The sequence below is a fragment of the Octodon degus genome, unplaced genomic scaffold (genome assembly GCF_000260255.1).
Source record: "Octodon degus isolate 3935 unplaced genomic scaffold, OctDeg1.0 scaffold00170, whole genome shotgun sequence".
NCBI classification, from domain to species: domain Eukaryota; kingdom Metazoa; phylum Chordata; class Mammalia; order Rodentia; family Octodontidae; genus Octodon; species Octodon degus.
The window spans coordinates 6,022,669-6,048,747 of record NW_004524746.1 but is presented as its reverse complement, the minus strand read 5'-3'; the positions used below and the strand labels follow the sequence as shown (position 1 = coordinate 6,048,747).

At 34.9% G+C, this 26,079-nt stretch overlaps 1 pseudogene; it reads left to right on the top strand.

The window, feature by feature from the left end:
* The first annotated feature begins 8,640 nt into the window (after positions 1–8,640).
* LOC101576841 lies at positions 8,641–9,363 on the top strand (annotated as a pseudogene).
* The last annotated feature ends 16,716 nt before the right edge of the window (positions 9,364–26,079 follow it).

Genomic DNA, 26,079 nt, shown 5'->3' with positions numbered 1-26,079 from the left:
CAGGAAAAAGCTTCTATTAACACTGATGATTCCTTTTGCAATTGTCTTAAATTTTTTATCAGACTTTAAACATTCTCCTAAATTCTCCTAATTCTTCCTAAATTATTTTTGTTGCCCTTGATATTGAGAGGAAGTGTTTGAGCAACCTCTGTATGAAAAGTTTCATCCTTCAAGTTGAATTCTGTTTTGGAAAGGGAATGAGCAAATGAGCACTTCTTTTAAACTGTTATTCTTTTCCTGAGAAGAATTCAAGGAAATCAATTCATCAGATTTTTTTTTTTTTTTTTTTTTTTGCATTGGAAATCAAACTCACGACCTTGTGCTTGCTAGTCAGACACTTGTGCCTCTGAGCTATATCCCAGCTAGATTTTTATTAGTATTAACAAAAAATATGTTGCTTTCAGTGTTACTTATTTAAATAGATAATGTTTGAAAAACAGTGATAATGAATGCTGGAAACAGTTTTCTTTTAGAAAACTGTCAAGTAAACATGAACGATAAGTAGGGTAACAAGAAAGCAACATTAATACAAGGATAAGACAAACATACAATTCCATGTTGAATTACACTAGATTGAATAAACAGACTTGGTGAATCATGCCCTGACTGACAAAGTAATCAAAAAAAGTGCGAAAATGTACAAAAGAAATATATTCCAAAAAGCTACAAGGATTAGAGTGACAGTTGGGTAGATGACATGTACCAGGAAGAGAAAGAATTTGATGTCTGAGCAAGTCATATGTCAAATCTGCAAGGGACTAAATGTTATTTAGATTCTAAAAGATAAAAATAGAAATGTATTGCCAAAAAATAAAACTGAATGTGAAATATCATCTATTTCTAAAGTAGCTAAAACTAAAAAATTTATACTGAAAGTCAGATTTACAAGAGATATTAGATAATATCCACCAAAAAGCATGTGACCAATTTTACAAGCAAGTAAAGGATTATTGGTATTGAACTTATATAAATATGGACATAATAAAATGAATGGATGTTTATTTCTAAGAATTCCCTACTCTGCCAAAGCTCTGAAAAGATAAATGCAAATTTGCACACAGAGTTGTGAACCATTTTTTAAAAACTTATTAAGTGAATAGCTTGTGATTTAATATGAAGTGTTGTATGTTCAAGTTGGTTACTTATAATAAATTATCAGAAGAAAAAATACATAGACCCACACAACAGTGAAATCTTTCTTAAATATTAGATTTTTAGTATACATTATAGATATTTTTGGTATTCTGGAGGGAAAAATCCTGCTTCTTGCTTTGTGGACTGAGCTGAGGCACCTTGCTATTTGGGCATTTCATGGCAGGGAACAATGCTAAACTTCCCAGACAGACCAAGAGTTCAAGAAAGTTTTCATTTGTCTTTTGTTAGAGAAAAGGTAATACATTAAAACCAATGCAACCTGATAGCACTAAAATTCCAACAGGGATCTTCATTTAATACTCAGCTAAATAAACCAATGGAATTGTTAATCAACAGTTGGTAAATCTTTTTTTTTTTTTTTAATAAAATGGTCACACTGAGAAAAAGTTCACTTTAAATGACTCCCAAGCAGAAAAATATTTGTCTTGAACCCAATGACTTATACTTATGAAAAGACAGCTTCTCTGCAAAGGTACTGAACTATAAATGCTCTCTTCCCAATCGTGTCTAACAGTTAACCCCCAAAATCTTAGGTCTATTGCACTCCACTCTGCTGTGCGCACTTCCTAACCTCCATCTCTTGGGTCAGCATCCTTCCTCTGACAGTCAGTGTCGCAGCCATGTCTGCTCGTGTCTGCGTCGTGCTTTGCCCTGTGCCAGGGCCTGACTCCTGCTGAGGAGCAGAGATGTTGACTTTAAAATTATAAAAATCCATTTTGACTTTAGTTTAGTGCATGGTGGGTCAAGTTTTAGTTTTCGGCATGTGGAGAGCCAGTATTTCCAGCACCATTTGTTAAAGAGGCTATCTTTCTTCCTCCAGTGAGTATGTTTGGCCCCTTTGTCAAAGATAATGTGACTGAGTGTGTTTGTAGGGGCTTCAGCATCTTCTAATCTATTCCATTGATCCTCAAGTCTATTTTGTTGCCAGTACCATGCTGATTTGATCACAGTAGCATTGTAGTATAATTTCAAGTCAGGAATGGTAATTCCTCCTCCTTGTCTTTATAGCCCAGGATTGCTTTTGCTATTCTAGGACTTTTCTGGTTCCAGAAAAATTTTAGGAATGATTTCTCTACCTCTATGAGGTATGTTGGTGGTAGTCTGATAGGGATTGCATTAAATCTGTACAGCAATTTTGGGAGTATGGCCATCTTCACAATGTTGGTTCTCCCTATCCAGGAGCATGGGACTGTCCTGCTTCAAGGTTGTATATGGTGAGATTTTTGGACTTAGGTGTAAACATAAGAAGTATATAATTCTTTATGCCTATTTTTAAAATATATTCTAATTTTTAAATTTTTTTTATCATATTCTGTAGGGACTTAAAGTTCAACATATCAATACTTGATGAAAAATACCTGTTCCATATTATGCCTAAGATGTTTGATATGCAGACAGATAATGAGGTTAAGCTTAACAGCCTAAGTTGTATGGTAATAAAAATAAGCTTTTCTTCTGGACGGTTAACAACCTAAGTTTGCAGACCAAAATTAGAGAAAAAGGAGGGCCTCAAGGAAAGCCAAAATTTTGGCACTAGCCTTCTAAGGTCAATTAAGACTCAGGACATATGAGAACTTGTACTGTAACGTCATGGAACTCAGTAGTGTCCCAAATTTTCTGATCAAGGAGATTATGGGGCCAAAGAGGAAAGTGATCGATGATGTAGAGTGTGCCTAAGGAGAGTCACATGGGGAGAAAAAATTCTCTCAGGCTTTCACAGAGAGCACATTGGCTAAGCAATGGCCGTGACTCATCCACATGGCTGACACTGACAAAGGTTCTACAATCTGAGGTACAGGATATCACGATAAATCCTGAGGGGATTTCACTGACCTTTTCAGACCCAAAAGTTACAACTCTTGTTTCATATGTCCTGCTTTACCTTGGTCTTCACCACCCAGCAGAAAAGAATAAAAATGAAATAGAAGAAGTAAAGCCAGACTTTATGTTGAGCTGTAGGGGACTCAGGTCAACAATTTCTGACATTGCCAGTCAAGCGGAAGACCTAATACTTTTATGGGCTACTGGACTCTTTTAGAATATTTTGCTGAGTTTACACACTATAATATTCAAATAACAGAACTTGACAAAAAAAGTGTATACAGATGAATGGCCATTTTGTATCTATTCAAAGTGGCTAGGATAGATATATAGTTACATTCTCTTAATGAATAGAGTGATTTGTTCTAATGGTGTTTGTAGATAGGATATCATGTCTGCATCTTGTACAGCAATTAACCACTGGGAAGAATGTATGCAATATGTTAATTATTGAAACTGTCCTACCAATTTGATTTGAAACTGTCTCATTGCTATTTGTTTATCAATAAAATTATGGAAAAAATAATAATAAACCAAAGAAATAAAAATAAAAAAAATAAAACTCTAGTAGCTGTAATAAATGATGCTCAATATTTTCAATTTGAATACAGTAGAAAATGAACAACTGGAAAAATTATTTGGAATGTTCTATTCTTAGGAGGATAAAATTACAAATAATGCTTAACACAAACAATATAGCCCATCAAACTAAAGTTTGGGTGCATCGTAAAAGTAGATGAAATTTACTATTACACCTATCACTTAATGTGCATTTACAGCTTTCCCCTGATGGGCAAATCCAGTCCAAATCCCAAATCACTGAATAATTCTACAGACAGTTTATAACATACCCCAGTCATAAAGCAGGGCTTAATTTATTGGAAGCAAATAGTGCCCATTAGAACTATGATAATTGGTAAAAATCACAAATTTCACATAAATAAACAAACAAACAAATAAATATGTAAATAATAAAACCAGAGCGCTTTCTATCCTAAAGTTAGAATGTCATGGATGGCAAGTGGAAATAAAATGATTAATGTACCCTCTGGAAAAGTGCACAGTGTACCGAAGCAAAGAATCACAGACACAGAGTGCACTGTCTCCATTTACAGTTTGACAAGGAAGCTGCACCAACTCACTATGGAATCCTTTGAAGGGGTTGTTTTAAAAATCCTCCAGAGGTTTTTTTTTTTTTTCTTCATGTCAACTGGCAGGCTATAAATGAATGTTGACATGACATTACTGCATACTGTTCCACTCCACTGATTTCTCAATTTTTTTTCTATTTCCTGAAAAAAACAGCATACAACAGAAAAGGAAAAGGTAGCAGGATGGGTTTTTTTTTAATTATTAGAACTCTGTTACTGGCTTAAATGCTGCTCTGAAACGATTAATGATAACTAGAATGGTTTAGGACTATCCTTAATTTCTTTATCAATGAAATTTAAAGGGAGATAAACTAGCTCTAAAACAGTGTGGTTCTTTGATATGTTTTTTAGAGTTTAAGATTATCAAACTCTAAAAGTTGAAATTGTCTTTTACTATCTCCTGATATCCAGTGAAATTTTAAATACTCTTGATCATGTATTCTTGGAGGAGAAACTCAGTCCCTACTTTGTTCAAAGGTCATGTCGAGTTGGACTGTGAAAACCTGAAAAGGTGGGCGAATCTGAGAGGAGGAAGTAATCCTGCCACAAAAGAATGGAAAAGCTCACCGCTAATTATTAGCCCCATTCAACAACACTTCAAACCATCATACTGTTCACAATTGCAAGATTTCCCAATTAATGCCAAAATAGACTCATTCTAATTAAACTATTACTTGGTTGGTACTTTTTTTGCCAGGAACTGAACCCATAACCTCACTCTTGCCGCTGAGCTATATCCCTGGTCCTTGATATTTTTAAGTTTGTGGAAAGCAGAACTAGGGAAAGTAGATGGGTAAAGCTGAAGATCAAAAAAAGAAGATCAAATCAATTAAAGAGAAGTATCTAAAATCCTCCCACCCCAAATTAAAAGATAGTCTATCTCTTCTCCCCTAAGAGGACACTCAGGAAAGCTCACCGATAATAATTTTAGTAAAATGAATTGGTCAGAGATAATATCTAAGCCTTTGTAGTAAGCGGGACTTTGGAAGCATCAAACATTCTTTTACAAATTGTTCCAACAAAATTTTATGCTCTGAACATTGAGTGTAATTATAAGTGGCACTGTAAAATACCAAGCTTGATTTCTTAATAAATAATTAATAACAGCAATTTTCTTGATTGGAGCTTAATATAAACAAATCTATAGTCCTAAGGGATTTGTAATGTGCGTATGCAGTGTTAGGGATTGAAACCAGGGTCTCTCACATTCTTGGCAAATGCTTACCACTGAGCTGCACATCCAATCGTTTAAGGGACTTTTTTTTTCAACCTCTTTGCTAAAATGTGCTTAGAAAACAAAAATTTAATTTTCAATGTTCTAAGACTTGCAAATTCTTTATAGAAAGAAATGTGCAAAAATAGTCTTTATTTGTGCTACACACATTTCAAAGACATTAAGAAAAATTTTAATGTATCTAGCTCACTGGATTTCACCAGCTGTTATGTGTAATTCCTTTCCCTCCCCAAAAATGCATTAAAAATAGTAAATAGCTTGCAATATTTTCCTGAATATGAGGACAATAGTATTCTAGTGTAGTGTTTAAGAGTACAAATGTCTAATTGATAAACAGAAAACTACATGGTGATTACCATCTTAGCATTTTGGGACTTATCAGGATATTGTATGAAATAAGAAAAATTGTACAAAAAATAAATAATTTGTCTCTAACAGCATACGGGCAGAATTTATAATCTAAAATAAGTGATTATGCAAACTTGGGTAACTAAATCCTTTGCAGATGACAGAGAAAATGATGTTTCTATGAATTTTCAAATGTTGTGAAGTAGCACAATTTTTATCTATGGATTCCACCTAGATTTAAGAACTACCTGCTACGTACACAACTCTATGATGTCTCTCCTTTTTGTTCCTATGAGTGTTTCATTCTCAGTTCAGATTCTTAAGATAATACAATTCAATATCTCAATTTCTTATATTGCAAAGTAAGTACATATGGACTCCCATTTATCATATCTCTGAGAAACAGAAAGACAATTTAAGCTTAAAAAATTATTTTAGGGCCTGGCAAGATAGCTCAGTAGACTAAGTGCCTGCTTAGGCAAGTGCAGGGAACAGGGTTCAATCCCTGATACCACATGCTGCACCACCCATGCTGAGCCTGCCACCTAGGCTGGGTGTGGTGGCAAATGCCTGTAATCCCAGAGCAGAGGAGCCTGAAACAGGAGCATCACTACAAGTCTGAGCTGCATAGGGAGACCCTGTACCAAAGACATTGAATAAATGAAAATTATTTTATTATTTACCCACTATTGAAAATGAAATAACCTATCTTTCTAATGAGATATTCTAACTTTAAATAATATTTTACTCCCTTTGAACTACAATATACTCCCTTAATATCACTCTATGTTTTTTGCACTGACTTCTATAGTTTTAGAAATGACATCATCTTAACTTACTAAAATATAACAGCTCCTTCAAATATTTACCTGTTACTAATTTGAACCTTAGACCATCACTATAAATGCAGGCCTCCAAGAGCACCTCCAAATTCCACATGCAGTTAAGAAATCAGAGCAGCATAATTTTTTTGGGTGAAAGGTAGAATTTTATAATACTGAGTCTATGTTTTAATAATCTCATATTTATTACCCTGATAAACTTTATTAATTGTAACATATCAATATTTAATTTAATCTACTTTTTAATTTATTTGAAACTAGAAATAATTTAGCTGATTGAGAAAAAATTTGGACAAGAATTTCATTGTGCTGAACCCATAAGACAGAGGGGTGCAGAAAATAAGACAGTGAGCTTCATCGGGGAAGAGTTTGCTGTTTAGGAGAGTCCCAGAGTTCTGGGCTCATATGTTAGTTCCAGGCTTTGAGGTTTTCACAGTTAAGGTTGTAACAGCAGAGTTCTCTGTTCCCTGTTGCTTTATAAAGTAGTACATTTAACTTTTGTTACAGCAAAATAAGAGCATTTGGAGTAAAAGGTCAGAGTAATAAATCTGCTCCCATGAACCCAGTCCTTCTAGCCACTATTGATTTTGTTGTCCATAGCTGTTCCAAACACTTCCTGTAACAACATTAAGGGCCATCAATCAAGTTTATCCTATACATAAGACATGTACAGGAAAACTGAATAGGAAATCCTTCCTCTTCAGCATTTAGTATCCTGCCCACTTAGCAGTATTTTGTAATCAGTAACATATTTCATACATGATGAACAGTACTCTGCTTGGAAAATGGTCATTCTATCTTTACTGCTAGTTTCACCCTTGAAATAATAATGCAAACTATTTCCATGACTTTCACTAAAAATTAAAATATTTTACTAATGATTTTAAACCAACAGACATGTGAGATAACTCAGCTGACAATAAGCGCCGGCTTAACAAGCGCAGAGACTGGGGTTTGATTCCTAGCATCACCCCTGGGCATGCAGAGCCGGCCACTGTGACTGTGTGTGGTGGAGTATGCCTGTAATCCCAGTGCTGGGGAGGCTGAAAACAGGATCATTATTAATCTGAGCTGCACAGTGAGACCCTGTAACAAATACATTAGAAAGTAAAATAAAAAACCAACAGACATGGAAAAGCAAAACTTTTAAGCATAAAACCTCACTCAATTATACAATACTAAAATTCTTATAACTGGAATCACAAAAGTTAGCTTTGAGCCCTATAAATACATGAAATCTGAAGAGTGCACAAAAATAACATCTAGAACATATATTTATAATACTACATTATATATATGAGAAACATGTATAGAAAATATATGGACTAGAAATTTGGAAAATATGAGTTGTGACTGAGCAGGCACTTAGCTGCACAAATAGTCAGAATAATGCAAATTAGAAGAGTTAGATGTAGCATTTCGTCTCAAATAGACCAATGGTTAGTCTCAGAATCCTAAGTATAGGCAAGATACAGGTAAATAAGCATTCTCAACTTCTGCTAATTGGTGTGAAAATTGGTCCATTTTTTAGAGCAATGAACCAATAACATTCCTATACTCTACAGCTCAGTATTCCTCCTGTAAGTTCGCAAACTTGAAAAAGTTTTCCCCACATGTTCATTGTGGTAGTATTTGGATATGAGACCTTTGAGGAATTAGATGAGGTAATGAGGATGGTAATCTTGTTGAGAATAACTAAGGAGGAAGAGGAGCAGGAGGAGGAGGAAAGAAGGGAAGGAAAGAACAAGAAGGGAAAGGGATAGACAATCCAGGAAATAAAACTTCACCAGAAACTGAATTGGCATTTGCCTCCATTTCAGATTTTTGGTTCGCTATATATTTTATTATAACTGCCCAACCAGACTAATACCAAGGTCACGGTTAGCTATGAAACAGTAGTATAATCTATTTTGAAGAGACGGGGACCCAAGGGCCCCTCTGATCCAGGGGCCCAGAACCAAAGAGTGGCGGAGTTTGAGAAGCTAGCAGCTGGGGGTTTAGCGACGATGGAGTTGTGGCCGGGGAGTGCAGGCGGAGGGCGGTGGTCTGATCTTCGGCTTCTTGACTGGGTCCTGTTTGGACAGCACACATGTCTCGGCCTGTCAGAAATAAGAAGGTAGTTGATTACTCAGTTTCAGGGGTCTGATGATGCAGATGAAGATTATGGAAGAGATTCAGGTCCTCCCACTAAGGCAATCCGTTCACCTCCCTGAGAAGCTAAAAGTAAGAGGCGGTCTGGAAAGAATTCACAGGAAGACAGTGAAGACGCAGAAGAAAACGATGTGAAGACCGAGCAGGCTGATTCTCATTCAGCAGAGGACAGTGAAGATGAAAAATGATCATAAAAATGTGCACCAACAGAGACAGGCAGCATCGAAAGCAGCTTCCAAACAGAGAGACGTTCCTGGAAGATGCGGGTAGTGAGGAGGAGCAAGAGGAAGACGACGAGGCACCATTCCAGGAGAGACTGGCAGTGATGAAGATTTCCTAATGGAAGGCGATGATGACAGTGACTACGGCAGTTCAAACAAGAAAAACAACAAGATGGTTAAGAAATTCAAAACTGAGCGAAAAGAAAAGAAAATGCCCAAACCAAGGCTAAAGGCTACAATGTCACCGAGTCCGTGGAAGGCAAAGGGAAAGTGGGTCACACCCTAGCTTCTGAGGCATCAAAAGAAAAGACTCCTTCTCTCAAAGAAGATGAGGAACCTGAAAGCCCTCCAGAGAAGAGGACATGGGCAAGCCCCCTACCCGAGAAGTGAAGTCTGGAGATGAAGGGTCTGAAGATGAAGCCTTGTCTGGGGAGGATTAAAAAATGCTCATAGTTTGGGGAGATATTTTATTTTAAAGGATAGAAAGAAAAAAAGAGGGGAAAAGAAAACCTACTTAAGATAGAATGTGGTTTGGCTATGGCTTGATTCATGGGCTTTCAGTGCTTTTTTCCTAATTGTTGAACATAATTTTTCCCTCTCCCCTTTTCTCTCCCTCTTTTTCTCCTCCTTCGTTCACTCTTCTTCTTTTCCTCCAGAAACCATTGCATATGGAAGTGTTTAAGTTACTTTTGTGTCTGTTGACCTTCTCTTTGTCACCACCCCTGGTTCTCAATGAAATCCATGTCGGATTAATCACTGGACTGACTGCTCCATCTTTTCTTTTTAACAGAGGATGCACCACATGTGCAAAGCAGTAAGATCTGAGATGGAGACAATGGGAAGAACTTCACTTTTGGTTTAGGTGACATAGCAAGTTGAACAGTAATCAAAAAACAGATAGATTTTAGGTAAAAATAATTGCTTCTTTAGCTGCCTGGACTTCCAAAAAATCAATCATCATCTAATATGAGTTTATATAGCTATCTGTATAAATATAAATGCCTAAAAATCATTACTCTAAACTGATGAGGCCAGTAGAAGATAAAGGTGAATTCTGAATTTTTTTTAAAAAAGGAAGGAATAATAGTACAAAAGGAAAAGAGGTCAAGCAGGAAGACATGCTTTTTTATTAATATGCTTGATTTTAATATTTATATCATTATTAAAATATTTCAGAGAGTGAGTAATATTAGAAAAGAGTATTATAAATTTGAATGTGCTCACATGGATAAAGATTTTTGTCCTGTCCTCAGATGTCAGTCGGCATGGCCTGCACATGTACATTATCACAGAAGGATTAGATGCATAATAGCAGTATGAACTGTTTGGGGAGCTGCACTGACATATGCCATCAACTAATGATATTTAAAGCTTCTTTGTTAAATTTTTTTTTCAGTTTTTTAAAAGAATGCAAATTAGACTTAAAACAGAAAAATTTCACTTAACAAAGTAATATGAATTGCACAGTATTAGTTGTAATACATAGTGTTGTCTTCCAACCAGTTATTCATATTACCAGATATATACCCATAAACTTGGAAGAGAGAAAAAAAGAAAAAAAGTATAAGAAATTTAGAAGAGAAACAGTACAATTTAAAAAAGGAGATGAAACAAATTAAAGTGTTAACTGTTTCTTTCTATAGTGCAACAGAAATGCACAGTACAATTATCCAAACCATCCTACTTACATACATAAATAAATCTCTTTCCCCTAATCCCTCTCTTGTCTTCCTCCTCAACTCTGTAACTCTTTCCTTTTGAATAAGTTCATTCCTTTTTCTCAGTATCTATTGTATCCTTCAGATTTCATTTTTCTCTTTCAGGTTCTCACACTAAGGAGATAATATGATGTTTGCACATGTGGGTCTGATTTATTACACTTAAGAGTATGCTCTCTAGATTCTTTTGCCCAGGAGTCACTTAATAGTTTGGTGAAAGAATAAATTTTTATTTCCAATCATGCATATTTTAAACAAAGTATATTAATAATAATTGATTATTGGTTGTATTTTCTAGTAAATTTCTCCCAATTTAATGCTGTTTCTGCTAGATTGGTACTTTATAATACCTTTAAAGGATTACATGAAAGGAAAAGGTTTACTTTCTGTAAATGATTTTGAAAATGTAATACAGAACGAGGCCTTCCAGATAGCTCAGCAGATTAAATCACTTGTTTAGGCAAACTCAGAGGCTGGGGGTTCAATTACTGACCTGCTGTGCTGGCCCTGCCCATGGGGCACACTGAGAGGGCTATTGAGATTGGGCATGGTGGTATATGTCTGTAATCCCAGTGCTTGGGAGGCTGAAAAACAGGAGAATCACTACAAGTGCAATCTGTGTAGTGATATCCTGTAGACTTTGTAATAAATACATTTAAAAAATACAGAACAAAAAATTAAGATTTCTTGAAATCAAGTGGTAACATCCAACCATATGTCCAAGTTTACATACTATATCTGCTAATCTGAGCAACAGATTTGACGATAAAATAGATAGTATACCAATCATTATTAATCAGCTATTCTTGTTTTGAAAATCTGTAACATATGTACTGTTGTATGTTGTCCTGTTTCTTTCTTTGTTTCTGATTTTTGTTCATGCTTTACTTTTACTTTTCAAAATAAAGTTAAATTAAAAAACAAAAATGTAATACGTACATTTTAGCATTAAGTGATCTCCTTCTGTATTGTAAACATAAAATTAATGTTCTTAAAATTTTTTATCTAGTTCTTTGGAGGGAAATATTTTCTGTTCTAATAATTGTTAAATACCCTTACCTTATAAAAGCTCCTGCATAAATTTTGGCATAAATCATATTTTTTAAAGAATACAAAATGGTTTGTAAATAGGATCTCAAGTCCGCATCTTGTAGAGCAATTTTCCACTAAGAAGAATATATGCAGTGTGTTAGTTATTGAAACTGTCCTACAGATTTGATTTGAAACTGTCTCATTGCTATCTGTTTATCAATAAAATTATGAAAAAAAGATAAAATTTAAAAGAATAAAATAAATAAATAAAAAAGCAGTTTTTCCTCCACTGAAAAAAAATAAAAAAATAAAGAATACAAAATGGCAATAGAATAAAACAGCATTAAAAGCAATACAAAATTTCACTAAACAAAATAATAGGAATACAACAATGGTTACTGTACTGAATGATGTTATTTTCCAATTAGTTGTTCAGGTTACCACATACAAATGTACAAGATTGGTTGAAAGAAAAAACAAAGCAAGACAATAATAAAAGTTCTAGGAAATTCAAAAAAAGTATTTTAAGCATTAATTGCTCCTTTCAAATGACCAGCAGAAATCAACAGTACAGTTATCTAAACTATCCTGCAAGGACTGGCTAAATAGCTCAGTGGATTAAAGCACCTACAAACAGGTGCATGGATCGAGGTTTCGATCCCCGGGCCTGCTATGCCAATCCCATCCCCAGGGAGCACTGAGACAGCAATTGAGACTGGGCGTGGTCGTGCAGGCCTATAATCCCAGCTCTTGCAAGGCTATAAACAGGTGTATCACTACAAGTCTGATCTAGTAATGAGATTTGAGCACTCTGTAGATTCTTCCCTAAAATAAAAAAATGAAACAAAATAAAATAAAATAAAAATAAACTATCCTGCATATATGCTTAAATATCTTTTTTCCTTTTTATTTTTTGTCCTTTTCCCCATCCCAGTTTGTCCTTCCCATTGAACAAATTCTTTCCCTTTCACAGTATCTGCTGTACTTTTCTAATTTTATTTACTCTTTTAGGTTCTCACACCAGTGAGACAATACAATGTTTGCATATGTGAGTCTCATTTATTTCACTTACAACACAGTCTCTAGCTGCATCCATTTATCTATAAAAGCCTCAGATTTATCTTTTTTATAGATGAATAATGCTCCATTGTATAAAAATGCCATATCATTTTTTATCCATTCCTCAGTTGATGGGCATTGGGGTTGTTTCCAAGATTTAGCTATGACAAGTTGTGCTGCTATAAACATGGGTGCACATACATCGCTGTGATATGATGACTTCACTCCTTTCAAAAATACATAGGAAAGGCTTAAATAGAACCTCCAATCCTAGCTTTTTGAGGAATTTCTACACTGATTTCCACAATAGTTGTATCAACCTGCACTCCACCAACAATGGAGAAGGGTTCCTTTGTCCCCACAGCCTCTTCAGCACTTTATTGGCTGACTTCTTCAGCTAGTCATACTTTTTGGTGTTAGATGGTATATCAACATTGTTTTAATTTGCATTTCTTGAATAATCAATGATGTTGAGCATTTTTTCATGTATTTATGTGTCATTTGTATCTCTTCATTTGTGAAGTGTATATATGCATCTCAGATGCCCATTTTTGATTTGGATCTTTGAATTTTGGAGGTCTGATTTTTTTTGGGGGGCACAATAATTTTGAAGAAAAAACTGAAGAGAGGGAAAATTTCTTTGTAAGATTTGGGGGGGGGGATTTGCTTCGTTTAACTTTTTAGTGATGCAGTAGTGTTAACCTGATGTTAAAGGAGAAGAAATTGAGATTTTGACAGAGTGACTTTCTCCAAATAATAGGAAAGAGTAATCAAACCCAAAATGCTAAAACTTTCTTCCTTTCCTTTCTCAATAAGCAGCCCCCAAGACTTGTATCTCTCCTTTTGTGATGCAGACAGGGTGAACCAGAAAGCCACAATCAAGTTTTTGGTCTCCTGCAAACATCTCTCATTTGCTCCTTAGAGTCCTTCCTAGTCTAGTTTTCATTTCAAATAAGCTGTATTCTGAACTTCATTTGTACTTTTATTAAACACTGTTGTCACTTACACACATCTTACTTGGCTTCATCTTCTTTAATGATTTTGTCCACTCAGATTTTAAACTTTAAAATGTGTATTATTTCTTTCTAGTTAAAAGAAAACATATTGATAAGATTTTGAATATTGTAAAAAGCTTAATCAGGGAAACTAAACTCTCATGTCACCTAACTACCTAGAAATAAACACCATTAACATTAACAAGTTTTCAATTGCTTTTATTCTACCCATATATTTTTACCATAATGGGTCCTTTTTATACCCAAAATTAAGTTTTCATTTTATATTGTTTCCCTGTTGGATTATGAGGTCATCTTATTCCATTTGAGTGACCATTTTATTTCATTCACCATGTACAACCACAGTAGATATACATCAATGTATATGTGCATGTGTATGTACGTGTGAGCTATATCTGTTCACATATATGACACTTTGTGACTGATGATTGGTTATGCATGGGGGGCATATGAATGTGTAGTACTTATGCCAGCTTGTGGGAACTACTTGTGTATATTTTTTCCTTATTTTGTTCTTAGAAAGTAGAGGTTGAAATCAGTCATGGTGGGCAAATCTACCTGCAATTGGGCAGTTGGTATAAATCAGGTTCTTTTTCCACACTTAAGTTTCACTGAGTCAACTCAATAGCACACAGCCAGTTTTCAGTGGAAGGCTATGCTAATTTCAAAGAATAAAAGATTTCTGTATTTTCAGACTGTAAAAAATTTATTTAGTGTGTTCATTATCTGTTACGTAATATTAGAAGCATGACTTCTCAGGTATTGCACATGGGAGTATAAAATGGTACTGCTTTTCTGGAATTCAGTCTAGCACCTTGAAAGTAAACACACAATTACCACATGACTCAGCAGTTGCATATTTAAATGTTATCCTCAGAAATACAGAAATATAGCTGCACAAAAATGTGTACATTTTGAAAATCTACTGTACATCTAGGTACCGACAGGTGCTGACCACATGAATAGAAACATGTTTTGACAATCTTTGTCCAAGGCATAGCTAGCATACCTTGCATTCAAAAACATGATTTACAGTTAGAAGAGAAAATTGTTAAGCATTCAAGAAATATAATTGACAAATTGTTTTGGCATGTCTTCACCCCATTTTAATATCAATGGAAGATTGTTTTATATTGTCCCCTATGATTCACACATACATATATGTATATATTTCTCTTCTGAAGAAATGCAAACCCAAACTTCAGTTCAAGTTTTCAAGCCAGAGACACAAAGCTTGATGAGTTCAGTGCTTAAAGATAAACAATTTTACTTCAAACTTCATTCCTTTTCTTCAATTGGGAAAACTGTAGTGACTTTTTTCATCCAATACAAATAGGCATTGATACATTTTTGGAAAACATACATTAACATAAAGTTAGAAATACCTACATATTAAATGAATTATACTTTATAATTATTCCATAATCATTTTTGGCATTCACCATTGGTTGGTACTACATTCATCTCTACCTAAATTGGATATTTTTTCATGTATACAGCATAAAAATTTATGTGTAATGCATGATCAGCAGTGTATTAGGGGCACATGCACATAGAAAGGCTCTGTCATCTAGAATATCTTTCATTCCATTCTGTGTTAGTTGTCATAAGCAGACAATGAAAATTTTTGATTATTTCTTTTTTATGTATTTAGTACAGGGTCTACAAGGTCTTACTACATAGATCATACTTGTAGTGATCCTCCTGTTTACATCCTCCCAAGCATTGGGACTACAAGTGGGCTCTACCATGCCCAGTCTCAATCACCATCGCAGGGCCCCCCGAGGATGGAGCAGCATGGCACGCCAGGGATTGAACCCTGCCCCTTGCACCTGCTTGCAGGGGCTGAGCTATTTGGCCAGCCTTTGATTATTTCTTAGATTGTTTTCCCCACTGTCAATTTACATATCAATATGAATTTAAAAGCACAGTGGTGATCAAAATCATTTCCTATTTGACTATTTTATCGAACATATACTTGAAACTACAACATCCAAATATGTATAGCTTGAGTCACACTACCTGGGAAAAGAGATGTAAACAACATACCTGTATTTTAATAGGTGAAGAAATAAAGAATGTGTTGTTTTATACCATTATACACAATATTCTTCCAGAAATATTTTACACTTAGGAATTATTTTTAAAAATGTTAGGGTTGCCAATAAGTACTTTTAGAAAGGATAATTTATAAAGCAATTAAATTTCTTCACAAAAATGTACTATTCAGAGGTTCTTTATTTAAAAACAGCTACATTCTCTTAATTCAATGAATAAGAGTTGTTCTAATAGTGTTTGTGGACAGGATGACATGTCTGCATTTTATACAATGAATAACCACTGAGACAACAATGTGCAATGTATTTATTATTGAAACTGTCCTGCTGATAGGTTTTGAAACTGTCTCATTGCTATTTGTTTCTCAATAAAATTATTTAAAAAAATAAATAACAAATAACTAAATAAAAACAGTTTGATGAACATCATTTAGTAGCATTTTTTATTCACCAGCACCTGTCTAATTTTAAAGCATACTGGCAATCATTTTCACTTAAATGGAAGATAATTTTTGTTCTACAATTATAAAAAATTAAGTGTGGGTGCCAGGGAGATAGCTCAGGGGAAGAAATGCTTGCCTAGCAAGTGAAAGGATCTGAATTCAATCCCTGGTACCACCAAAAGTAAATAAATAAATAAATAAATAAGTAAGTAAGTAAATAGATTTCTCAAAATCTTATGTAATTTTAATTCAGCCAAGTGACATCAACTGAAAAAAGTGTTTGTTTTTCTTTTATATCTTGTTCTCTGCTGAGTAAGAATGGTCATATTCTACTGCTAAGCAAAATATTTTTAACTCAATGAAGTGGGAAATTCTAAGAATAGCATGCATGCTAAAAGCCTACAAATAGACCTATTAACATTGATTGCTATAACATTGACTATTTAACAAAAGAAAGTCCTAATGTTTCAGAAGGACACATACAGAGCACCATCATACCTGTAAGTCCTCAATCCATGCACCTCTGTTGCCAACTCAGGAATGACTCCATTTAGATGATAATTTCTAGCTGCTGGAGCACAGATACCCTTCAAGAAAACCACCTGTAAATAGAGATTACTTAGAGAGTAACATTGTGATACTATATGTTGCTTATATTTTTGTTTATTTGGAAATGCTATTTTTGAAATGTGTATATGTATAATTTACATTAGGAACTAACCAAATATAGTAACTATGACCTTGCACTCTGAAAATCCTTGGGTTTCATTAAATGTGCACATAACGTACAATTTAGATATTGCCAGTGTAACACAAATATCTGTTGATTGGTTCAATTGTTAAATGCAAAGCTTATCTAATTGGTTCTTCTATTTGGCTGATAACTAAAAATTAGATTCCCTTTTTAATTTCAAGTAAAAGAATATGAAATGAATTATTCTTATACTTAAGGCATAAACATCAATTGCTAATGAAAATTCTCTGTATATCAAGGGATTCTAGACTGCTCATCAGATGTAGCAGCAGTTGTTTTACAATGTTACTTGAATTAGGTGACTCATTTTTATGTACTCTTCATGAAGTATTTGTAAAACAAAGGTTAAAAAGCAACAATACTTTGCTATTCACATGGCCCCACTGGTCAGAGGAGGCAGTGCATAGCAGCCAAGGCCATTAGTCAGTGTGTTCACTCAAGAAACAAGATGACATTAATTTGTTGAAGTGAGAGATAGTGGAATTTACGTCATACATGTGGCATAGGTGCTGTTTTATGAGTTAGATGCCATTAGCTGCATGAATAGCATTGGTACATATCAAGCAACCAATAAATATTAGTTATTCTTCATTCTGAGAAACTTGTGTCTGCCTCTGAATGTACCAAAACCATCTGCTATGCTTAATTTATATCAGCATCATTTCACAGACAAGAAATCTGAGTCAGGGAGACAAGCAACATGCCTAACTTTCAGATTATTGTATACGTCTTAAACACTTGAGTGTGGATAGGAACATGTTTATAAAAATGTGCTTCAATTAGACGGAGATAGTTTTCATTTTAAAAAGGTAGAAATCAGAAAACCAATTTCTGAAGCATATATGGGCTCTAGATACAAGAAGCTAAGATGCATGCAATTTTAGTTTTTTAAATGCGAACTTGCTATGCAGTAAGCTTAGTGGTGTGGCATTCACTTATATCTGACAGAAGTTACTTACTGAACTGTGTTGACACATACTAATTGCACATATGTATGTAGTGTCTTGTGACATTGCAATGTGTGTGCCTGACACGTAATCATCAAGATGGAGCCATCAGCCTATCCATCACCTTATACTTTTATTCTTTCTTGTGAGAAAATTCTTCCCTACCTATTTGAAATGCACACTGTATTATTGTTATCTATAATTACCCTTCTGTACAGTACAGTACTAGACTTATTCTTCCTATCTAACCAAAAAATCGCACTGGGTGAGCCTTTCCCCACAATCCACCCTGTCCAGCTGCCCTCTTGCCACCTCTCTTTCATCCCTCCATCTCTGGTAAACACAGTTCTACTCCTATATGAGATCAATAGGCTAACTTCTAAGGTAATTGTGATAAAAATTTTTCATAATCAATGACGTTATCACTCATGAAGAGTCAGTGGAAACAACATTGTCGTGTTCTCAATTCTGGTTTCTGCTTTTATCGCACGCATAAGTCAGAGCAAGCACAAGTCTCAGAAAATAGATCAATTGGATATTTTCCGATATAATAGAGCAGAAATATTCTCAAACTTGATTACTAAATATCTTTCTTTTTAAGTTATTTCACTTTCTCTTGTATAAACCAATAATAAACTCATTCTGTTGATTTATGGTTAGTTATGAATATAAGTATAATTTAGATATAATTTAACGTACCATAAGCACAACAAGATTTTTAATAAAATATATCATTTCATATTTTGTATAAGTTTTAGGTTGTTAGAAAAGTTAAGAGGAAAGGGAGGAGACGCCTCCTGCACCCTTACACTCACAGTGGTCCCTACTGTTAGCATCCCCACCAGCACGGCGCACTTCCTACCACTGATGTACCTCACCAACACAGCAAGATCATCCACAGTCTGTAGTTCACACTAGTGTCCACTCTTGCTTGTGTAAATTCTATGAGTTTGGACAAATTTATCACAACAGGTATCCACCATCATAGTATCACACAGCACACTTGAATTGTCCTACATGTCTTCTGTGTTTTGCCTATTTATCTTCTTGTCCTTGAACTCTTAACAACTGTCTGTCAACTGCTATTAATATTGAGTGGTACGCTTTTGTATAGCCGTAGAATCTTCAACTCCTTCAGGTAAGCACCAAGCATTGCAATTGCAGGATTGATTAATATCATTTTAAAAATAGTATATGATTTTTATATTTCCCCTGAAAATCTATTTCAGAAAATATAAGATGTTGTGTGCATATACCTATATTTTATTAACTGACACCAGAAATATGCATTATACTTTAAGTGAATGCCCTGGTGTATGTCACTTTTAATATAATCAGCTAATTGAGTTTTAAATGGATTTGTACGTTCTTTTGATAGCGATGGGATTCAATAGTGCTTACTCTGTTTTTCTAAACCTGGAATTAAATCTCTTTTTAAGCAAAATGACAAACCTCAATAGCTTAATGAAAATAAACTTGGCTTCAAGTTTTAGTCTTATGGAAATCTGCCAAAAAAGCTTTCACTAGGTAACAATTACTATAATTATTACAGCAACCAATTATAGCTTAAACATGGCCCCCACACACATTCTTTTAACATCAGAGTGGTCTTACACAATAGCATGGTCAATGACAGATTTATGGGTATGAGTGTGAGAAGTCCTTATGACAAGAAAAGGGAAAAGCAGGTGGTCCACAAAATGAAAAGACCACCAGCCCACTGGGATAAATTTAGATAATTGTGTCCTTGAGTCAACCAGTTTGTCTTAAAGGCTACATGGTTTTCCATGATTTATAGATTTCCTTGAAATTTTAGAAATCTTTTCTGTGAGATGATATTCTACATAACTGATTTCAAATTGGGTTTTCCTGATCCCCCTTTCCATTCATTATTTTGGTTTTGTTTTAGTTTTGTGTATGTCACTCCAAAGAAGGAACTAGCGGAAATATATTTTAATTTATAATTCCTGTGGTTGATTCCTTTTTAGCCTAATGCGCAAGTATAATTTTCTTATTAATTTTAGCTTATATACAGATATAGTATGTGCTCATGTGCAGCGTATACATATATCTACCCACATTAGTACAAGAAATAGTTATAGATGTATCCACATAAACACACTTATGTATGAGTTTAATTAAACATCTTTTTAATTGGGAATTTGAGTAAACAAAGTGAATAACTGGACAGAAAATGTAAAATGAAACAGTTTTTCATGCACAAAACTCAGAAATTAAGGCATCTGTTTAACTTTTCCTTAGTGATCTAAGACTATAAAAGGAATCTTTGGTGGTTATAGGAACAAACTCAGCTTTGCTATGGTCTAGTTCAGTGTCCTCCATTTATGGTGCAATATCAGATAACACAAGTTATAGCCCAAAAAAATATTTCTAGGATAATCAACACATTTAAATACTGCTATGAAGTAGGGAAATGGAATGTAAAAGTCACGAATGGGACTATTGCCCTCAGTTAAGCACTAAATTATATAAAAAGTCTGGCTAAGAAACTGATTTTATGGTGTCTAATTGAAATGAATGAAAATTATCAAGGTAAAGTTAAAGTTAACCTTATAAAGAGAAGAAATAATTAAATTTTATCTACTCTATAAGCCATAATAATTGAATCATTGTTTCACTTTATAGCTTGGGTGACCTCATCAATGGTTTTTAAACTGTTGTCTCTTTACATTCCACAAATTCTCTTCAAGTTAAGATTTAAGATATTCTATACTTTTCAATTTAAATGTTTTAAAAATTCCTGGCTAAAAGTCTTCCCAATTGACATTACATATTCCATTTAGATCCCTCATTTTTGCTTAGAATTTATATTCCATATTATTTTACATATAGTGATATATTTTGTTTTACATGGTCTAAAAAAATTAGGGGATCCTTTGGTTCAAACAGTTGCTCTATTGTTCAGTATTACTAAAGACATATGTGGTTATTAATAATGATTCAGGACAAAATAAAGGCATTGCTTTTATAAGAAAAATATTTTTCCTTCTTTTAGAAATGTTAGAATACATTTTCATAGCAACTACAAAATTTTCATGATACTCAGCTTTTAGAGATAATAAGTATAATATTTTATAAAATGTAAGTCCTTATTGAACTTTAAAGCTAAAGAACAGAACTAATTTTGAAAATTGAGTTCAAACATAATAAGGAAGGAGGGAGACAGAATGGTTAAAAAAAAAGACTTCTACTGTAGTGGATGCATGTACCCCCACAAGGGTAGGTACTGCAAACATGTATTATAGGAACAAACTCAGCTTTGCTATGGTCTAGTTCAGTTAAAAGCAAATAAGTAAAATAAAAGCAAAAGTAAAGATGAAGAATCTGGGTTGTTACTTTTTGCCTGGATATCTTGAACTACGTTACAGAATCTATTGATTATATACAGATTTGCAGATAAAGCCATAGTTTGACTTTACAAACATCCTGGTTGAATAAACGCCAGTGAAGTCAGTTTTTTAAACAAAGCTAGTGTCGCCCTCTAGGGGGTATTTGAAAAATTCATTAGAAACTTTTTTTTTTTTTTAACTTAATTTGATGGCCACAATTATGTGAGAAACACTTAGCAAGAATTCTAAGGTTTCTAGATAATGTGCAACAAATGAGATAGATTTTAAATAAATAATCTTAGTAAGTCACTAACACAAAAACTTGTACTGTGATTGGACATTAATGTTCAAAAAAAAAGCTGCTCATAGATGCACGCATCTAGAATGTATCTCCAATTCATAAATAACACAAAGATTTTCTATCCAACTTTAACAGTAATTTTTCTAGGAATTTAAATTGAAGAAAGATTGTATTTTGTTTGGAAATTCATTCAGTGTTACTCAGCATGTTACAAAGATCTGCCCCCACACCAGTGACCTATATTTGATTTGCTAACCACAATTATCTATGTCAATCCAGCTTTGTAACTAGTGCATTCTGATTACATCATGAATCATAAACATCTAACCACATCACGCTGCGTCCTAGTGTTGTCCTTCCTGCACCGAGACATAGCATATACCAGAGATTTATGAGGTTGGTCTTCTCCCGAGCTTGCAATGGCAACCTTGGTACTTCCAAAGGAAGACAGGGATGCGTTAATAGGAGAGTAGCAGGGTCTCTAGATTTCCCATAGAGAACTCTGAGGAAAGTAGAAGAGTAAAGAGCTCCAAAAGATCAAAGAATATGTCTTAATACCTCTTCTGCCTTTTTGTCTTTGCGGTGATTTTGATATCTCTTCTTACTATTACTTTGTGTAGTGCTTATTTACCCAGCTATGTTTACTGTTCTTTTTTTAAGCAGTACTCTCAATACATTATTTTAATATTTCAGGGTTCAGAGTTTGAGATCTTTTTGTGATAAATGTCTGAAAACATGTTTTGGATTAAACGAATTTTGAAATAGCATGTAGATGAAATATTTCCGCAGCTTCTGCATACCAAAAGACTTATCTCTTCCCCTTATTCATGAAAGATATTTTGGTATATAAAATTCTTAGGGAATTAAGTTTTCAGGTCTAAGTGGAAGTATCTTTGTTGAATTAAGATGTGCATTTTAGGAAGAGAAAATAGTATATAGGACATGCTTGCTGTCTCATCTAAAGCTGAATTTTAGTTTTTCAAAACTTAGAAGTAAACTTTTCCTGAGAAGGTCAGTGAAATCCCCTCAGGATTTATCCTGAGATCCTGTACCTCAGATTGAAGAACATTTGTCAGTGCAGCCATGTGGATGAGTCACGGCCATTGCTTGGCCAATGTGCTCTGTGTGAAAGCCTGAGAGAGTGTTTTCTCCCCATGTGACTCTCCTTAGGCACACTCTACATCATCGATCACTTTCCTCTTTGGCCCCATAATCTTCTTGATCAGAAAATTTGGGACACTACCGAGGTACATGACGTTACAGTACAAGTTCTCATATGTCCTGAGTCTTAATTGACCTTAGAAGATTAGGGCCAAAATGTTGGCTTTCCTTGCAGCCCCCCTTTTTCTCTAATTTTGGTCTGCAAACTTAGGTTGTTAACCATCCAGAAGACAAGCTTATTGTTATTATCAAACGATTTAGGCTATCAATCTTAACCTCACTATCTCTCTGCATTTCAAACATCTTAGGCATAATAAGGAACAGGTATTTTTCATCAAGTATTGATATGTTGAACTTTAAGTCCCTACATAATATGATAAAAAAACATTTAAAAATTAGATTATATTTTAAAAATAGGATAAAGAATTCTATACTTCTCATGTTTGCACATAAGTCCAAAAATCTCACCATATACAACCTTGAAGCAGGACAGTCCCACAATATTCCTTTTCCTGTCTCTTGCTTTCATTCATCACCCCCTTCTTCTTGAACATCCACCTACCCTAGAGGCATCTTGCACTGGTCCAGCTTTACCTTGGTCTTAACCATCCAGTAGAAAAGTATGAAGACGAAATATAGGAAATAAAGCCATGCTGTTATGTTGAGTTGTAGGGGACTCAGATCAATAATTTCTGACATTGCCAGTTAAACAGAAGACCCAATACTATTATGGGCTACTGCACTCTTTTAGAATATTTTGCTGAGTTTATACACCTATAATATTCAATAACGGAACTTAGAAAAAATGGGGTATACCGATGAATGTCCATTTTGTATCTGTGTATTCAAAGTGGTTGGGATAGATATATAGCTGCATTCTCTTAATGAATAAATGATTTGTTCTAATGGTGTTTGTAAATAGGATCTCAAGTCCGCATCTTGTACAGCAATTAACCACTAAGAAGAATATATGCAGTGTGTTATTTGTTGAAACTGTACTTCCGATTTGATTTGAAACTGTCTCATTGCTATCTGTTTATCAATAAAATTTTGAAAAAAAAAGAAGTAAACTTTTCCACAGGTGTACCCAAATACTTTTGATGAGGATATTTAATATTTGGGGTACTCTTTTTCATTCTTCAGAAAAGTTTTTTTTTTTTTTAAATATGTGGTTGCTCTATTCCTATTGCTCAAAAATGATTTGCGCTAGAACTGTATTGCTTTGTATAACTGTACCTCTCATTCTTTTGTCCGCTTAATTCAGCCTGCCCTCTTAGGAATTCCTGCAACTACTTTAATAATAATTAAAAAAACTTCATTGACAAAAATCAACACATTTTAGATTATATTTTTAATTGTGAAACAATTATTTTCCAAAAATTGTTCTTTCTCTGACAACAGCTTCACTTCTGCATCTCCTCTTTCTTCCCTCGTGTCTCCTGACTTCCCCTGCCTCCATCATGGACAGCATGGTTCTCTGAATTCCCTTTTTAGAGATGAATACTGAAATACAGTTTCTGTGTCAACATTTCCTGTCTAGCAGGTCTTTGTTCACTGCTGGGAGCGTTCTGCACGTGCATCCTCGTACTGCGGCACCGTGAGAGGTACAGTACACACACAGCGCATCTCTTCAGCGCATGGCTTAGAGCAAATTGCTGGGCTGCAGTGTGGTACTGCGATGCCCACCTGCTTCTTGTACAGTGTGTCCTGGAAGTGGAGAGAGATGTGTGTGTTCATGACAAATGGCCTTCTAACTGCTCACAGAAATCTCCATCATGCAGTAGGAAAATGCCTGCTAGTTTTCCTACTTACAAGAGTCATTTTTCTTATTCAAGAGCCAGACAGTAGGCAGAGATGACAGAAAGTACATGTGCAAGGCCTGGTGTTAAATGTTCTGTTTACAAAACACAAGGAGATGACTGAATGGGTATTTCATTTCTATTAAATCAAGTGTAATTAGTGAAAACTCCTATTACATTTTATTAAGTAGTGTCAATTTAATTTTCACTGTGGTGAATTTTGTTTTGTATTTCTAAAGGCAAAGTATGCTCTGAAAATCAGTGAAGGACAGGAAGCCGCCACACCTGTAGTGTGCCCACCCCGGACAACTCTTCCAAGTGGATCTCCATTTTCACTGCCTCAACTCACCAACCTCTTGTTAGCTCTGTGTTTAGCTCCTCTCAGCGCAGGGCCACAGTGGCACTGGCCAGCCTGACCATGGATGAGACCAGTGACCTGGGAGAGAAGAATCATCCCAGGGTTGGTAACTGCAGGGGAAAGGGATGGGCCTGGCCAGCAGCAGTAGCCAGGGGAAAGCCCGCTGCTGCTGGTCTCCGTGAAAAGAGCATGGGTTTTCCTCTAAGAGTGACTCCTCCACAGTACAGTAGTCAGAGAAGAAAGCCCACACGATGCCCACTATATTGCCAGAGAGAGTGGATGCACTATTGTTCAGGGCATATATGTTCATAACTGTTACCTCTTCCTGGTGAATTATTCCTTTAACCACTAGGTGAAGGTTTGTTGCCTCTTTTTGAGGTATTTTGGCTTAAGCCATTTTTAAAAAAATCTATTTATTTATTTATTTAGTACAGGGTTTCGCTGTGCCGTTCAGACTCAGTGATCATCCTGTTTCAGCTTTCCAAGCACTGGGATTACAGGCATACACCACCATGCCCAGTTTTGGTCGCCAGCAAAGGGCGACCAGAGTTCTGGGGCAACAGAGCAAGTCATGCAGTACTCGGGATTGAACTCCGATCCTTGCGTTTGCCAGGCAGGTGCTTAGACCACCAAGCTATCTCCCCAGTCCCTGGCTTAAACCATTTTGTATGAAATTAGTGTGACTTCTGTTACTGTTTGTTTTCCTGTTGCATGGAATCTTGCTTTCCATTTTTCTTTATTTTTAGTCTATGGAATTATTTAGCATTAAATATGTTTCTTGTATACAACAAAACGTTTGATTTTGTTTCTTGATTCATTCCTCCAGTCTGTGTCCTTTGATAGGGGAGTAGAGACCATTTATATTGAGGGTCATTACAGAAGAAAATTGATTTATTCCTGCCCTGCATTATTTTTCTGTTTTGATTCCCTCTTTCTCTTCAAATGAACTGTTCACCTTTTCTGACATATCCATTGTATTGGATCGTTGGCATGATTATCTTCTTTTTTTTTTTCTTTTTCAAAGTTTTATTGATAAACAGATAGCAATGAGACAGTTTCAAATCCAATCAGAAGTACAGTTTCAACAAATAATACACTGCATATATTCTTCTTAGTGGTTAATTGCTGTACAAGAAGTGGACTTGTGATCCTATTTACAAA